General features: G+C 38.6%; 1 long non-coding RNA gene across 1 annotated transcript in view; it reads right to left on the bottom strand.

The window, feature by feature from the left end:
* LOC309640631 overlaps nucleotides 1-17,943 on the bottom strand; it is a 317,179-nt gene that overhangs the window by 170,307 nt on the left and 128,929 nt on the right. The window lies entirely within an intron of this gene.

Genomic DNA, 17,943 nt, shown 5'->3' with positions numbered 1-17,943 from the left:
CCCCCAAGAGAATGAGATTTAGGGCAGCTCCCAGCAGTGGGAGAGAGGTGTACAGGCAAAGTGCATGGGCCCTGTGGAGGTGTCTGGAATGCCACACTTTTCAAGCTTGCCCGTGTTTGTTTTGTAGTCTATGTAAAAGTGAGCCACAGTTTGCAACGTAAAGCCGAGAATTCATGTATTTTATTTAACAACTATCTTTTGAGCATCTTTTGCAGGTAATGGGCAACGCAGCGAGGTACTCCAGTGACCCAAACAAAGGTTTCCGTCCTCAGGCTCTTCTTCTAAAAGAGAGATTGTCATTTAAAAAATTACACAGCAGGGCTTCCCTGGTGGCGCAGTGGTTGAGAATCTGCCTGCCAATGCAGGGGAGACGGGTTCGAGCCCTGGTCTGGGAAGATCTCACATGCCACGGAGCAACTGGGCCCGTGAGCCACAATTACTGAGCCTGCGCGTCTGGAGCCTGTGCTCCGCAACAAGAGAGGCCACGATGGTGAGAGGCCCGCGCACCGCGATGAAGAGTGGTCCCCACTTGCCCCAACTAGAGAAAGCCCTCGCACAGAAATGAAGACTCAACAGTCATAAATAATTAAATAAAAGAACGTGAATTTCTTTAAAAAAAAAAAAAAAAAAGCAAAACTGGGCTATTCATTTCAGTAACAGTCAAGTGGTCTTAGTTTGCATTCAATTTCCAATCAGTTTCTCAATCTATTTCACCTGAAGTCTTCACATTACCCACTATAAAAAATACCTATTTATAAAAAAAAAAAAAAAATTACACAGCAAATGACACTTCCTCAAATCAAAGCTTCCACCAACTCTAAGTCACTCCAATGATTTAGTAGCAGATTTTCAGGTGCTAAAGGATATCAGAGAGTACATTTATCCTGTTTTTTTCTTCTGCTTTGCCATCAGAGTGTTGACCTTCACCTTCAGGGTGCTTCTGTATCAGTCTTGGCCAGCTGGGGTAATGCTTTTTATAATGGCCCATGCAAGTGTTCTTCACTCCTGAACATCATTAGGAAAGAAGGTATAATTGCAAGGAATATGGAAAAACAGTGTTTTGACTGCCTTTTCAAGTGGTTTCTGTTCTTAATGCTTTGAATTGCATATCACTCAGAGGTAATTAGCTGCTGTTGAAAGTCTGCCAGAAGTAAAAGTTCCAAAAAGATGTGTTTCTCCTCTGGGTCCTGCAGTCTTTCAAGATTTCTGCGCAAAGCATACATAGGAGAGGCCACCCTCTACCAGCTTTGAAAATTCTACCAACGTTTCTTCTCAGAGAGCTGATGGCTTCCATTGCCCTGAATTTCATTAGTCGTCATGTATGTAGCAACCTTCTGCTTATACAGCGCCCTTCATTCTGTATGCCACAACATAGAGTATATTTTTTTAGTTATTTTAAGCTTCAAGTTGGAATCCAAATTTAAATTAAGTTTCAACCCTGAAAATAGCTCAGGGTGGAAGCTGGCGAAGACCTACCGTCTTCTGAAAAGTTAAGTCCCGATGTGTGCAGGCAACATCACATTACTAGTTCATCTTCTACCTGACAGCTGGCAACCCTAAATGTGAAGCAAGTGACTTAGAATTGAGGATATGTAGTAATCACTGTTGTGATGATTGCTAGAGAAAAGGCTGGGAGTTATGAAAGTGTGTAACAAAGGAACCTGTCTGTTCTAGCGGATAAGAAAGACCTCTTTGAGGAAATGACATTTAATCTGAGCCTTGAAGAATAAAGAGGAGGAGGCCTAGCAACAAAGGGAAGGGGGTAGGGTGGGGAGTGTGCCCTTGAAGCTACAGAAACTGCGGATTTGAAGGCCCTTTGGTAGGAAAGGGTTTCACCTGTGGAGGCCTTGGGACAGGGCCACTGTGGCTGGAGTGAGGTGGCTCGTTCTGCAGGAGAGGCCGGCAGGAGCCTTGAGGGCCACGCTGAGGACTTTGGATTTATTCCTAAAGACAAAAGGAAGCCACTGAAGAGTTGGAGAGGGTCCATTTGGACGTGATCAGATTTGTATTTATGAAAGACATTTCTGGTCGTAGTGTGGAGCAGGAATAGGAAGGGAACAACGGAGGAGGCGTGAAGACCAGTTTGCGGGCAATGGGGATTAGGAGGTAGTGGATCAAAGAAATAGATCAGGGTTAGAACTGCAAAAGCTTGATCTTTGACTGTGTGTGGAAGGTGAAGGAGAGAAAAGTGTCCAAAAATGACTCCCAGGTTTCTGGCTTGAGCTTATCCTACTCCCTGAGAGGGAGAACCTGGAGGAGGAAAACTAAAGGGGACCATTTTGAGTTGCTTTGGATATGCTGGGTTTGCAGTCTCTATGAGCTATCCAAGTGAAGATGCTGAGTATATATTTGGAAAATAAATCTGGAACTCAAAGTAGAGATCTGGACTGAAGATAAACTCAAAGCTAAATTTTAAGAGAACAGGGAATATGACTTGTTTGTAAGAATTTAACCTCTAAGGTTTAGAGAAGATGAACAGAAGGAAAGGGAATCTAAATTTACTACTTGTGAGACGCTTCACAGAGGTTATTTTATTTAATCCTCACCCCCTATGAGGGTGGTGTTATAATGCCGTTTTTCAGACGAGGAAACTAAGAGTTAAATCCTTGCTCAAAATTACTTAAATTCCCAATTAAATAAGAATCTCTGCGGGTAGTTTTGATGATCACTGAGGTTCAAGAACCACCCTGTGGACTGTTTAAAAGTGGTCCCACAAACCACATAAAACACTCATAAAGAAAAGAAGATTAGAGGAAAGCATGATTCAGAGGGCATGCAGCCCATGCAGCCCATGTTTGCAGACATATGTCCCATTTCTTCCCCCTCCCCCGCATCCTACAATATCAACACTCCTCCCGGGAATCTCTAGGACATTCATTTGTTCATTCAATCAACAAGTAGTTATGGTAGACCTACTATGTGCCAAATAATAATAATAGTAGTCATTCATTCATTTACGAATATTTACTGAGCACTTACCTAATGCCATGCTCTCTCTGTTCTGTGCTCTGGGAATACAGCAGTGACCAAAATGAACAAAAGCCTGCCTTACAGAGTTCACATTCAAGTGGAGAAAGACAACAAACAAACAGACATATGCTTGTGTATGTATATTGATAGATAGACAAATGTATATCCCATATGGTGGTAACTACTATGAAGACAAAGAAAACATGGTAAGGAGTTGGAGAGTTTGTGGGCAGGTTGTGGGGATGTGTAGACAGAAAGGGAGACTTTCTTTCTATAGGGTGATCCAGGGAGGTCTTGCAGGTCAGAACAGAAAGGAGTGAGGGAAGAGCTCTGCTATCTGGGAAGTACAGTAAGCACAAAGTCCCGAGACAGAAGTGTGTTTGTTGTGTTCAAGAGACAGCAGAGTCCTGTGTGGCTGGAGTGATGTGATCAAGGGGAGAGTGGTCACAGGTGCAGGCAGAGCAGTGGCTGGAGGCAGGTCACGAGGCTTGTAGGCCATGGTGAGGTCTTTGGCTTTCACTCTGGGTGAGACAGGAGCCACTGAAGGGCTCTGAGCAGAGAAGCGGTTTAGGGTTCAACGGGATCCCCGGTGGAGGACTGAATGAGACTGTGAGAAGAAAGTCAGGAGACAGGAACGAGGTCACCTGGTGAGGTCTCGCTGTTCTAATCGCCTTGTCGGGGTGAACTCATCCAGTCTTCGTGACAACTCTCTACCTTAAGTACTGCTGTTATTCCTACTTTATGGGTGAGTAACTGAGCCATTACAGTGTGCCTCAGATTCCACAGCTGTAAAATGGGGATAATAAGACTCCTGAGTTTACCACTGCATTGTGTGTCAGGGAAGACAGACAACTCGATAAACAATTACAACCATATCTGGAGCTGTGAGGGAGAGTCTGAGCGGCTGCCGTTGTACAAAGCAGCAGCATCTTCCAAAGTTTGGGGGGAGGGAAGACAGGCAGGAGTCAGGGAAGACTTACAAGAAGAAGTGATAGTGAGCTGAAATCTAAAGGATCACTAGCTAAACTAAAAGCCATTTTAGGAGGTAGATTAGGAAAGGAAGGAGAGTATCCCAGGCAGACGGAACTACTTATGCGAAAAAGAGGGGGGACAGGGATTTTAAGGAATTGAAGAATTTCAGTGTGACGTTTGTATCTCTTTTAGAACACCTTGTTGATTGGTCCCTATTGGGAGTTTTCCTCCACGAACTCATGGTAATGTTTCAAGGGTTCCCTATTCCTGGTGTCTTTAGAACGTATCTCTGAGAAAGCAGAGGTCAGCTGTCCTTGAATACTCATCAGGGCCCTCTCGTTCCTCAACCATGCCCATGGGTTCCTGCCTCCCAGCTTCAGGGCTTGGTGTTCTCATTAACTAGGACACTCCATTCTCCCATAAGCCTTCCCGGGTCTGCACCCACCAGCTGAACTCAGGGTCTTCCCTCTTTGTTTCCATAACGGCCAGTGAAGGGCATGATCATGGCACTTAATTAAAATACCATGTTGGAAATGTTTACTTATCTGTCCATCGTTCTACTAGGTTGCCAGCAGGGCCTTTAAATCTCAGACTAGCACACTGTTGTTAGCCTTGAACACATACTCAATAATTTTCACCCTGAAATGAATAAATAAATACATTTTAATTGACCTTCCTTTACTTTTAGTGGTGCTGCTACCAGCATTTTGATTTTCTGTTCCAGTTCCACTCCCAGCAGAATTATTAATAGATTTTATTTTTTTTAATTTTTAAAATTTATTTATTTATTTATTTTTGGCTGTGTTGGGTCTTCATTGCTGTGCACGGGCTTTCTCTAGTTGCGGCGAGCGGGGGCTACTCTTTGTGGTGCTGCACAGGCTTCTCATTGCAGTGGCTTCTCTTGTTGCAGAGCACGGGCTCTAGGTGCGTAGTCTTCAGTAGTTGTGGCACACAGCCTCAGTAGTTGTGGCTTGCGGGCTCTAGCGTGCAGGCTCATTAGTTGTGGCGTATGGGCTTAGTTGCTCCGTGGCACGTGGGATCTTCCCGGACCAGGGCTCGAACCCATGTACCCTGCATTGGCAGGCGGATTCTTAACAACTGCGCCACCAGGGAAGTCCCTTAATAGATTTTAAAATGTAATTATATATGGCATTGTTCTGGCTTCTTGAATCTGACTTTTCGGATTTTGTTGGGAGACAGATTTTCTGTAACACTGGATGCTGATGGCTGAGATATTTTTCAGGGACATCTGGGTATTGACTACTGTTCTGGGGATGAGGGTGTGGCCTTGCTGATACTGTTTGGTTAAAGGACCTGGCAAACCCAATATTTGTTTTTGTTTTTTTTTTAAGTTAATTAATTAATTTATTTATTTATTTATTTATTTATTTATGGCTGTGTTGGGTCTTCATTGCTGCGCACGGGCTTTCCCTAGTTGCGCCAAGCGGAGGCTACTCTTCATTGTGGTATGCGGGCTTCTCATTGTGGTGGCTTCTCTTGTTGCGGAGCACGGGCTCTAGGTGCACGGGCTTCAGTAGTTGTGGCATGCAGGCTCAGTAGTTGTGGCTTGTGGGTTCTAGAACGCAGGCTCAGTAGTTGTGGTGCACACGCTTAGTTGCTCCGTGGCATGTCGGATCTTCCCAGACCAGGGTTCGAACTGTGTCTCCTGCATTGGCAGGCAGATACTTAACCACTGTGCCACCAGGGAAGTCCAAACCCAATATTTGTGACCATTCCCTTAAATGGATGCTCATATATCCCCCGCCCCCCTAAAAAGACTGTATAAAACCATTCATAGAAACAGACTCACAGATCTAGAGAACAGACTTGTGGTTGCCAAGGGGGAGGCGGGGTAAGGGAGGGATGGAGTGGGAGTTTGGGGTTAGCAGATGCAAACTATTATATATAGAATGGATAAACAACAAGATCCTACTGTATAGCACGGGGAACTATATTCAATATCCTGTGATAAACCATAATGGAAAAGAATATGAAAAAGAATATATATATGTATAACTGAATCACTTTGCTGTACAGCAGAAATGAACACAGCATTGTAAATCAACTATACTTCAATAAAATAATTTTTTTTAAAAACTGTTCGTAGCAGTTTTGTCATAGTTGTCTAAGACTAGAAATAATCAAAAGTTCATCATAGGAGAATGGAAAAACTAATTTAATAATAGAATTACTCCTCAATGAAATGAAACAAATTATGGATATACTTAACAAAATGGATGCCTCTCACTGACACTATGCTGAAAGAGAGAGAGCCTTGACAGAAAAAATATACATACTATGCATATTTGTTTTCCATTGCTGCTGTGACAAATTACCACAAACTTACTGCCTTAAAACAAAACATTTGTTATCTTACAGTTCTGTAAGTTAGAAGTCCAAAATGAATCTCGCTGAACCAGAAGTAAGGTGTCAGCAGGGCTGCATTTCTTCTGGGGGCTCTCTTCTAGGGGAGAATCCTTTTCCAGCTTCTAGAGGCAGACCTCATTCCTTGGCTTGTGGCCCCCTTCCTCTGTCTTCAAAGGCAGCAGTGTACACTGTCTCTGACCCTCCTTCCATCCTCACATCTCTTTGACTCTTTTCTGCCTCCTTCTTCCACTTTTAAGGACCCTTGTGAGTACATTGGGCCTACCCAGACAATCCAGGATTATCTCCCTATTTTAAAGTCAGCTGATTAGCAACCTTAATTCGCTTTTGCCACGTAACGCATTTTGAATAAATATATTGAGAATAATGAAAGTCAGATTTCCAGTGGTACTCTGCTAAACTGGTTCTCTTGGCGGGGGGGGGGGGGCGGGTAAAAAAAAAACAAACTTGATTTGCAGCATTTGCCAATTGCAATGGTATAAATGCTCCCATAGATGATTTCAGCCAACAACCAGCTCACAAAATTACAAATAGCTAGTAATCAGCCCTGGTTCATGCTGGTTCCAGCACATTGTTGCAAGCTTCTCATTCTTGAAGCTTTTAAATATAGATAAACATAGAAGTAAATATAGATATATTGTGGATAAGAGAGTGTATGTGTGTGTTTCCTTGCCCTCTACAATGGGAAGACCTAAAAGCTAGGACACATCAGTAGCAATTAACACACCTAGCTAACTAACACATTCAGATCTTACTTTCTAAATATCATTCTCAACATTAAAAGGAACCAGTGCTCCTTGGAGAAAAGGTTAATTCCAGGGCTGGGGCATGGAAAGTACAAAATGAATCTGCAATAACTTGTACCAGAAATTAAGCAAGTGCTCAAAGAATGATGGGGATACATAAAAAGGAGAGATTTGCAAATTGGAAGGGCTCCTGCTGGGACAATTTTAGTACCAAAATAAATTATAATAGTAGTGGATGAAAGCCCATTAAATAGAATAAAAATCCATGAGTCACACAGGTATAAATAAGTGAATAAATAAGTAAATAGGAGAAAAGAAAGCTCTTTCTCACAATGGAATACCAACTAATACATAGAAAATCATCAATAGATGTAAAAATTAAGGAGTGAAAGTTTAATGAGACAATATGTTTACATATCTCCCCACAAATACTTGTTAATTGAAAATAATAACTAGTAATTTGACAGTGCAGAAATTTCACAAACACCTTAACCAAGTGATCAAAGTTAACATCACCAGTAAGGAGACAAAACTACATCATGTGCCTCCTGATATGATGTACTGAGAAGGACCTAGTGTCACCTCTGTGGTTATTTGTGAAAAATATATAATTTGAGTCTAATTGCAAAGAAACAGGAGAGAGACCCAAATTGAGGGACATTCTATGAAATCTCTGGTCTATCCTCTTCAAAAATGTCAAAGTCATAAAAGAAAAAATGACTGAGAAACTGTCACAGATTGATAGAGAGGACTGAATGCAGTGCATGATCTTGTGTTGGATCCTGGACTGGCAAAAAAAAGTTATAAAGGACAGTATTGAGACAATTAAAGTTTGAACACAAACAATGGGTTACATAGTGGTACTATATTCATGTTAAACTGTCTGATTTGTTCATTGTACTCTGGTTATGTAAGAAAATATCCTTAGGATTTATACACTGAAGTATTTATAGGTTAAACAGAGTAGGAAGTCTACAATCTGCTCTTAAATTATTCAAAAAAAGGATTGTATTGTATGATGTGGGGAGAGAAAGAAAAAATATGACAAAGCAAAAAACAAATGGGGCAAAATATATCCATTTTTGAATCTGGGTAAAAGGTTTACAGGGGTTATAATACTGTTGCAACTTGTTTATAAATCAGAAAATTTATCCCCCAAAAAAGTGACAAAAAATTGAGATGGGGGAACAGGGACATAAAGAATTATTGTGGTAACATCCCACCAGTGCAGAGGTAAAAGCCATACAAAAACGTTCTGGTTCTGCGTCTGGTCTCTGTAGCCACCCCTCTTTTGATACCTTCTGTATTCTTGGCTAAAAAAAATCAGGAACTTCTAGCCAGTGTGTAGGTGGTCTGTTTGGGCAGCTTCAAAGGAAGACAGCTTCTGTGAAAATGAAAGTATTCATTTGAAAATAATAGAGATCTCTCTGTCCTGGATGGCAATTTGGGGGCCCTGTCATAGTTTATAATCAGAATGTCTAAACTTGCAAAGTGTTCTTAACATAAGATAGATGAAACAGGTAGTGTAGGATGAGAAAAAGGGAACCGTACAAACTGTACACAATTTACCAATGTTTTAAAAAAAAGTGTTTCCTTCCAGTCCTCTCTCAGGATTTAACTCATGGGTGTTACTTCTGGTTCATTAATATTTAGCAGAATTTAACACAGATCTCATTTGTTCCATACTATGGATGGAACTTTGACAAAGAAACGACACCTTGCACTGTATACAAAATTCAACCCTTAAAATATTTTTTTCTAAATTCCAGCAGGTGAGGCAGAGAATCAAGGTTTAAGCCAGTTTATTTAAGGTGGCTACTCTTCCAAACTAGAAATAAAATCCTGTTCCCCATGCCTCCCTACTCCCTCCCCCTGCGTGAACATTTTATGTTGCTAGAAAATAAAGCATTTCTTTGATACAAATGTTTGATTTTATCCGTAGCATTAAATGGATGAATTATGAGGCTAACCAAAATAAATTATTTGCAATGTAGTTACACCATAATTTTCAGCATTAAAATATCCATGTCTCTAGAGACAAAATAGTTTTGATTTGCAAAACTGGGTAATTAAATTAAGCAGATAATTGTTCCTATGGGCCTGAGAGCCAGGTAATAGCAACTTGAAAAGTTACCAACATAAATAATCAGTTTGGTTAGTCTGCTGAAGATAAAAAATGAGCAAAATTTACCTCTTAGGAAAAAACTCTCAAAATAATAAATCCCAAATATTATTGGCTGCAGTAAACATGTGGATGCCTCCCTAATTTCCTTTGCACCCTCTCCGTATAACAGCAGCTCTGCCTTCTGGGTGATATTGACCCGCCTACCCCCAGCTGGAGGGGTAGGCCCTGATTTGCCTAAACCAATTAGGGTCATCCTAATTGTCTGAGCTAATTCAATGGCGGGCCCACAACCCAAGTTGTTTAGTTTTACATTTTAACTTTTGGATAGCAATCTTAATTCCAATTTCTTGGAAAAGTTTTATGGTAACACCCAATCAGCAATCAGGGGCTGCTTCCCTTCTCTCATGATTAGAGCTTGCCCATGATAATAACTATAACCTATATGCAGGTCAACCGACAAGTTTCTTATATTTATATGCCTTTTAAGTATCTTAAAATTTAAAACAGTTCATCTTCTTTTTGTATGATTTTCCCTTTGAATAAAACAGAAATTTAACCTGTAGAATTTCCCATATTCTAGATTAGGCTGATTGCTTCCTCGAGTAATTTCACTTATCCCTTTATTCCTCATATTTCCTATAAAATGGTAGTTAGAACTAGGCACTTGATTTAGAAAAGTTGTCATTATTTTACAAAACATATTAGGTGGTACTGTGCACTTCCTAATGCATTAAGATAGCAGGGCACAAGCTGGTTGGTCACACTTTTAGTGATGTCAGAATGGTTGGCAGATCCAGATTTTGTCAGCTTGGGCTAGTGGGAATTTCTGGAGTTAGTTCCAGATTCTTTTTGACATGACCCCAATAGTCTTTGAGAGCTTCCTTGTTTTCTGGCTCCACAGGTGTCCCAGGTTTATATTTCCTGACCCAGACTTGAAATCAGCCATTTGTCTAAGAAGCTCTATTCCTTTTAGTGGGGAAAGGTATTTAACAGGCACCATCTGGGCTCAGGGATACTTGTATGGTGGGCTGTTATTGTTTCTAGACCTTCCAGTGGACCAAGCTAGGGAATAAGTAGTTTTTCAGAAAGAGAAAAGGAAACCATGAACTTATACAGATATTGTCAATTCAAATTTAAGATTACAGGAGGGTTTTGCTTTTGTTTCTTTTCTCTTGAACAAAAAATCTAAGCTGCAAATGGTGCTAATATAATTACTTATTTGCTCTATCTAAAATATTTACATAGCAGTTTCAAAATAACCATACCAATAGTAGTACGAAAAATTAAGATGATTGAATACAATTTAAGATTTCTCTGAGGGTGTGTGGCTATTGTCATTGTCCTTAAGATACATCTTACTAAGGATGTACCGTCCAAATATTGAGGTTTAAAGTCGCCTAAAATAATTCGTTTCTGTGTTGTTAGGCCACAAACTTGATATATAGTTAAATTCAGTTATTTCAGTCTGTTTTCAGTTTTGGGTGGGGATTTTCTTTCCTTTTGTATTTAATTTTTTTTAAAGTATAAAGTATTTACATGATTCCAAAGACAAAACTATAAAACAGTGCATTCGGAGAAGTCTAATACCTTCCCTGCTTCTTCCTTTCCCCTCTAGGTAACTATTTCATTCTTTTTTGGCTTATCCTCCATTGCTTCTTTTTTGAAGACATAAGTATATGTGCATATGTATGTGTGTGTGCATGTATATAAACATATATAGGTATTTTCCTCATTTTATTACACAAAAAGGCTGCATATTATAAACACTCTTGGAATCTGCTTTATTCACTTATCAGTATACCCAGAAAATCACTCCATAGCAGGATATACATATTTTTCTCATATTTTACATTGCATAGTATTCCATTTTGTGTTTATTCAACTAGATCCCCAATGATAGACATCTGGGTTATTTTAATTTTTACTATTGCAAATAGTGCCACAGTGTGTATGTTATCTTGAATTTTCTCCCAGAGTATTGATAGGAATTTCTGGGTATAAAGGTAAATGCATATGTGTAATTTTACTAGATAATGCCTATTCCTTCCCATAGCAACTCTACCATTTTGCTTTCCCAACATTAGTGTATGACAATGTCTGGATTCCCACAACTTTGCCAGTAGGTATGTTGTAATTTTTTATTCTTGCCTTTCTGATAGATGAGAAATGGTTCTCCAGTGTCATTTTCTTTTGTGTGTTTGTTTGTTTCATATGACTTTGAGCATCTTTTTTTTAATATGTTTGAGCATTATTTGTATTTCTATTTCTGTGAATTGTTGGTTCATTTCTCCAACCCGTTTTTCCGTGGAGTTATTGGTCTTTTTCTTCTCAGTTTTTAGAAGCTTTTAATGTTATGAGTATTGAGGCTTTCCAGTGAGATAAGTTGGAAATCTTGTTTTCAAGTTTGTCATTTGCCTTTTTACATTGCTTATGCTGATTTTTGTTATATAAAATTTATTTTTGAATTTTTATATAGTCAAATCATGGATCTTTTCTCTTACTGCTTCTATATTTTGAATGATAGTTAAGAAAAATTTCCCCATCGATTCCAGTTATAAAGAAAATGTTTTTTCCCTCCCTCCCTCCCTCTCTCTCTCTCTCTCTCTCAGTACTTTTAAGGTTCCATTTTTAAAATTTGAATCTCTAATACATTTTGAATTTATTTGGATGCATAGTGTGTGGAATGGATGCAAATTTCCCTTTTTTTTCCAAATGGCTGTTCTTTTGTTCCAATGCCACTTATTAAAAAGCCATCTTCTCCTTACTGATCTGAGATGCTCCCGTTATCTACACCAAATTTCCCAGTGCTCTGGGATCTCCTTCTGAGTTTTCTTTTTTTGTCCCCTCTTTTGTTTGTGTACCAATACTGTTTTTAATTATTATGCAGACTTTATGTTTTTAATATCTACCAGGGGTAGCTCCCCCTTCCCACTAGAGCTTTTCCTTTTCAGAGTCCCCCTGCTGCTACTGTTTGTTCGTCTTTTTGTATGAACTTCATAATCTCTCAAAGAGAAAAAAATACCTTTTGGTATTTATATTAGGATTGGGAAAATTTCATAGTGTACTTTAGGAGATTGACATGTTTTTGACGTGGAGTCTTTCTATCCAAGACCATGGATTATCTATGTTATATTGTGCCATTTACTGAAATCTGTTTTTTATATTTCCAGAATGTTTTATGGTTTTCTTCATACATTTTTTTGCAGATTTCTTGTTAAGCTTATGACGAGGTATTTTACTTTATCTTATTCCTCTTATAAATGGGTTTTCCCTTCCACTATATTTTCAGACTGGGTGGCATTTTTGTGTGTTTATTTTATTTCTTGCTACTTTACCAAATTCTCTTGTTAGTAGCAGTTTTTCTGATGCTTCCCCCACTTCAACCCCCAGGTATACCGTCATAACATCTGCATCTAGAAATAGTCTTACTTCATGCTTTTGAATTCTTGTTTCTCACTCTTTCCTCTTATGTAACTGTTTTGGCTAACATTGCCAATTCGGTGTTTAGGTAATAGTGAAGACTCTGAACATCCTTGTATTTCGTCTAGAGACTTTAGCAAGAAAGCCCTGTATTTCCCCATTAAGTTAAATGCTGATTTGGGGGCAGAGGTATACACATTTTATCATGCATAATGGGTATCAATTTTCATCTTACTGAATGTTGAATTTTGTCAAATATATTTTTAACATCTATAGAGATGATTATGTGATTTTTCTTCTTAATTCTGTTAAACTGATGCATTGTATTAATGACTATACTACTATATTAATAAATATACTAATTTCTCCTGGAATCAGCATCTCTTGTATGGCATCTATTTTTTATTGTGCTCTTGGACTCTGTTTGCTAATATTTAATTTGTTGCATCAATATTCATAATTAAGACTGGTCTTGAGTAAAGGCTGTCAGTACCTCACCCATACCACATTGGCACTTACTATTTGTGTACACATCTGCCCAGTTTTCAATGGCCAGCATTTACAACTCTTTGCCTGAAGATTTTCTCTGGCCAGTGGAGCCCACTTAACTAGAGAGCAAGGAGCAGGCCAGAAATGCTGGGAAATATGCACCCCCTTGGAGCAGCCCTCAACCAATGACTAACATGAGCTGGTGGATAAATACCTAGGCTCACCCAGGATAATTCTGGGAATTCCCCAGCAGGGTTAAGTTCCAGTTGCCCTTAGCCACAATTTGCTTGATAGTAACACATTATTGGTTCTCTTCCTTCCTCGTTTCTCTTTCTCCTTCTGGCTCCCAAGCTACTTGCACTTGAACCTCACGTCCAGATTGGCTTTCTAGGGAAACCCAATTAAGCCAGGTGTATAATTTTCTTTTTTTTTTTTTAATTTATTTATTTATTTATTTATTTTTGGCTGCATTGGGTCTTCGTTGCTGTGCACGGGCTTCCTCTAGTTGCGGTGAGCGGGGGCTGCTCTTCGTCGCGGTGCGTGGGCTTCTCATTGCGGTGGCTTCTCTTGTTGCGGAGCACGGGCTCTCGGTGCGCGGGCTTCAGTAGTTGTAGCACGTGGGCTCAGTAGTTGTGGCTCACGGGCTCTAGAGCGCAGGCTCAGTAGGTGTGGCGCATGGGCTTAGTTGCTCCACGGCATGTGGGATCTTTCCGGACCAGGGTTCGAACCCGTGTCGCCTGCATTGGCAGGCGGATTCTTAACCACTGCGCCACCAGGGAAGTCCCTAATTTTCTTTTTTGTACAATCATTGTGAAGTTTGGGTATCAATGCTATATTCATTTCTTAGAACTTGGGAAATTTACTTTTATTTCCCATACTCTGAAATAGTTTAAGTAGCATTAGATTTATCTGATCTTTAAAAGTTTGATAGAAATCCCCTCGTAAAACCAACTGGGCATGGTGTTTTTATGTGGGAGCTCTGACAACCTTCTCTGTAACGTCTATAGAAATTGCTCTCTTTAGACTTGCTATTGATTCTGGGGAAATTTTGTAAATTATATATTTATGGAACATTAACCATTTCAAATGGTTTCATACAGGTTTTCAGTTTTATTTGCATAGAGTTGTGCAAAGTAGTGTTTATAAGTTTTTATATATTTCCTCTGATTTTATGGTTATTGTCCCATTACCTTTTATTTCATATATTTATACCTTCAAACCTTCCTCCACTCACTATTTTGGTTTAGGTTAGCTAGTGGTTTGTCATTTTCTTGACTTTTTCAATACTTAGCTTTTGGGGGGGCACAGTTTCATTTCACTATTTCCTCTTGATGCAAGGATTGATTAGCAGTGTGTTTTTACAGTTTTAGGTGGAAGAGATTTTTTTAATGTCATTATTTGCCAGTTATATAGAATTGTGATCACAGAAGGCCCCTTATATCATTTACATTTTTGGAATGTATTGAAATTTTCTTTGTGGACTATAATATGTCAATTTGGTGAATTTTCCATGTGACTTAGAAGAAAGTTTAATCTCTATTATCAGGATTCAGTGTTTACATTTATTAGATCTACTTTGTTTATAATTTTGTTTAGGTCTTCTGTATCCATACAAATTTTTTGTCCAGTTAGGTCTATTCTGTTCTGAAAGGGTGTTAAAATTTCCAATTATTAGAGTTTCTGCTTATTTATCTTTGCATTCCTTTTCAGTTTGCTTTATAATACTCATTGCTGTTTTATTGGGCACATGGATATTAATGATAGTTTCCTCTTTGCAAATTGCAGTATTTAGCATTATAAAGTGTCTTTTTGTTTCCTTTTAGGGAGAACAAGGCTGAATTCTTGCTTGTCTAATAATAAAGTCATGGACCTGTTTACTTTTTTTTTTAAATTGAGATATAATTGGTATATAACATTGTATTAGTTTTAGGTAGAACATAATGATCTGATATATGTATGTGTATGCAAACTGATTACCAGAATAAGTTAACATCCATCACCTTACACACTTAAAATTTTTCTTCTTGTGATGAGAACTTTTAAGATCTGTTCTCTTAGCAACTTTCAAATATACAAGACAGTATAGTTAATTATAGTCACCATGCTGTGCATTACATCTCCAGGAATTATTTATCTTACTAGAAGTTCACCCATTTCACCCACTGCCACTCCTATCCTCTGGCAACCACCAATCTGTACTTATGTGTTCTATTGTTTTTTTTTTTAGGTTCTACATATAAGTGAGAACACACAGTATTTGTCTTTCTCTCTCTGACTTATTTTGCTTAGCATAATGACCTTGAGGTCCATGCACGTTGTAACAAATGGGAAGATTTCCTTTTTATATTGCTGAATTTATATAAGTATCACATTTTCTTTATCCATTCACCTGTTGATAGACACTTAGATTGTTTCCATGTCTTGGCTATTATAAATAATGCTGCAAAATATGGAGGTCCTGATATGTTTTTGAGATAGTGATTTCATTTCCTTCAGATGAACACCCAGAAGTGAACTTGGTGGATTATATGATAGTCCTACTTTTAATTTTTTGAGGAACCTCCATACTGTTTTCCACAGTGGCTGCACCGATTTATATTTCCATAAACAGTGTTCAAGTGTTCCCTTTTTTCCACATCCTCGCCAACACTTGCTGGTTCTTGTCTTTTTCGTAATAGCCATTCTATCAGGTGTGAGGTGATATCTCATTGTGGCTTTGATCTGATCCCCCCCACCCTTTTTTAAATTTAGGTTTTATTTAGAATGGTTATAGATATACCAGGTACACTTAAATTTTTAAAAACACCATCCTTTTATTTTTACCGTTTTAATCTTATATTTTAAGTAAGTCTCTTCTATCCAGCATAGAGTTGGATACTGACTTTTTATCCAATCTGAAAATCCTTTTCTTTTTATAGGTCAGTTAAGCCCTATTGCATGTATTGATACCACTGATATACTTTGCTTCAGTTTTGTCATAATCATATAAAGTCTTTCCTATGAAGTCTGTTTTATTTCTTTCTCTCTTTCTATCTCATTAATTTGGGTATTTAGGAATATTTTTATTTTGTTCTAATACCTTTACTCAATACCATTCAGTACCCCCCCCTTTTTTATATTGTCTTCCCACCATGAACAATATTGTAATTTGCAAGTCATCTCCTCTTTCTCTACTCTCCTTTACCCCCAGCATCTAACTTAAAGTATTACCCTTTTAGGGCTTCCCTGGTGGCACAGTGGTTGAGAATCTGCCTGCCAATGCAGGGGACACGGGTTCGAGCCCTGGTCTGGGAAGATCCCCCATGCTGCAGAGCAACTAGGCCCGTGAGCCACAATTACTGAGCCTGCGCGTCTGCAGCCTGTGCTCCGCAACAAGAGAGGCCGCGATAATGAGAGGCCCACGCACCGCGATGAAGAGTGGCCCCCACTTGTCGCAACTGGAGAAAGCCCTCGCACAGAAACGAAGACCCAACACAGCCATAAATAAATAAATAAACCCAAAGTTTAAAAAAAAAGAAAAAAGAAAAAAAAAGAAAAGAAAGAAAAAAAAAAGTATTACCCTTTTAGTCCCAGTTTTTAAAAAGCCAGATTTTCTCTTCATATATAGTCTCTGCTTTCTCCCCATTTTTCATATTTGTGTTATATCCATATTATCAAAACCTATATAAATTAAATACTATTCTTTCAACCTTATTCTCACTGTTTCTCCCCAATTCTACTGTAAAATGCTCACCATCAAAACTTAAGTTGAATTTCTCCAATTATTTTCTGAATCATATTCTCTAGTAAATTTTTTAAAAAGGGTATGGGAATAATATTTCCTGAGTCCTTGTATGTTCATAATGGTCTATGTCTCCAAAACATTATCATATATCTGATAAGAATATGTAAATAACTCATACAATCTGAGTTAAAATGGGCAATGGATGTGAATACACATTTCTCCCAAGTAGATATACAAATGATCAGTGAACACATGAAAAGAAGCTCAACATCACTCATAATTAGAGAAATGCAAATCAAAACTACAATGAGTTATCACCTCGCACTGACTAGGATGGCCACTGTTAAAAAAAAAAAAAGAAAGAAAGAAAGAAAAAGAAAATAAGCATTGGTGAGTATGTGGAGAAATTGGAATGCTTATGCCCTACTGGTGGGAATAAGATAGTGCAGTCACTATGGAAACTAGTACAAAGGTTCTTAAAAAGTTAAAAATAGAATTACCATACAGTCAGTAATCACACTTCTGGGTATAAATCCAAAAGAATTGAAAGCAGTATCTCAAAGATATATTTGCATACCTATGTTCATTGCAGCATTATTCACAATATCTGGGAGGAAGCAACCCAGCTATCAAGGGACGAATGGGTAAAGGAAATGTGGTATGTGCATGGAATGGAATATTATTCAGCCTTTAAAAAGAAGGGAATCCTATTACTTGCCACAGCATGGATAAACTTTGAGAACATTATACTAAGTGAAATCTGCCAGGTGTGAAAAGACAAATATTGTATGATTCCACTTATATGAAGTATCTGAAGTAGTTAAACTCATAGAAACAGAAGTTAAAATGGTGGCTGTCAGGGAGAAATGGGGAGGTTGCTCAGTGGTTATAGAGTTTCAGTTTTGCGAAAAATTCTACAGATCTGTTACATAACAACGTAGAGTTAACACTTCTGAACTGTACCCGTAAAAACAGTTAAGATGGTACATTCTGTGTTATGTGGTTTTTTTAACCACAATTAAAAAAAAAAAAATGAAAAGGAGGGCAGCCCTACCGTGCGCTCTTCAGGTTTAGCTAAAAAGCCAGCCTTGCCAGCTCTTTCATCCAGTCAC

Source organism: Balaenoptera physalus (genome assembly GCF_965194825.1).
Source record: "Balaenoptera physalus genome assembly, chromosome: 13".
NCBI classification, from domain to species: domain Eukaryota; kingdom Metazoa; phylum Chordata; class Mammalia; order Artiodactyla; family Balaenopteridae; genus Balaenoptera; species Balaenoptera physalus.
Note: the sequence above shows the minus strand (reverse complement) of the source record. Positions and strands in the feature narration are given on the sequence as shown.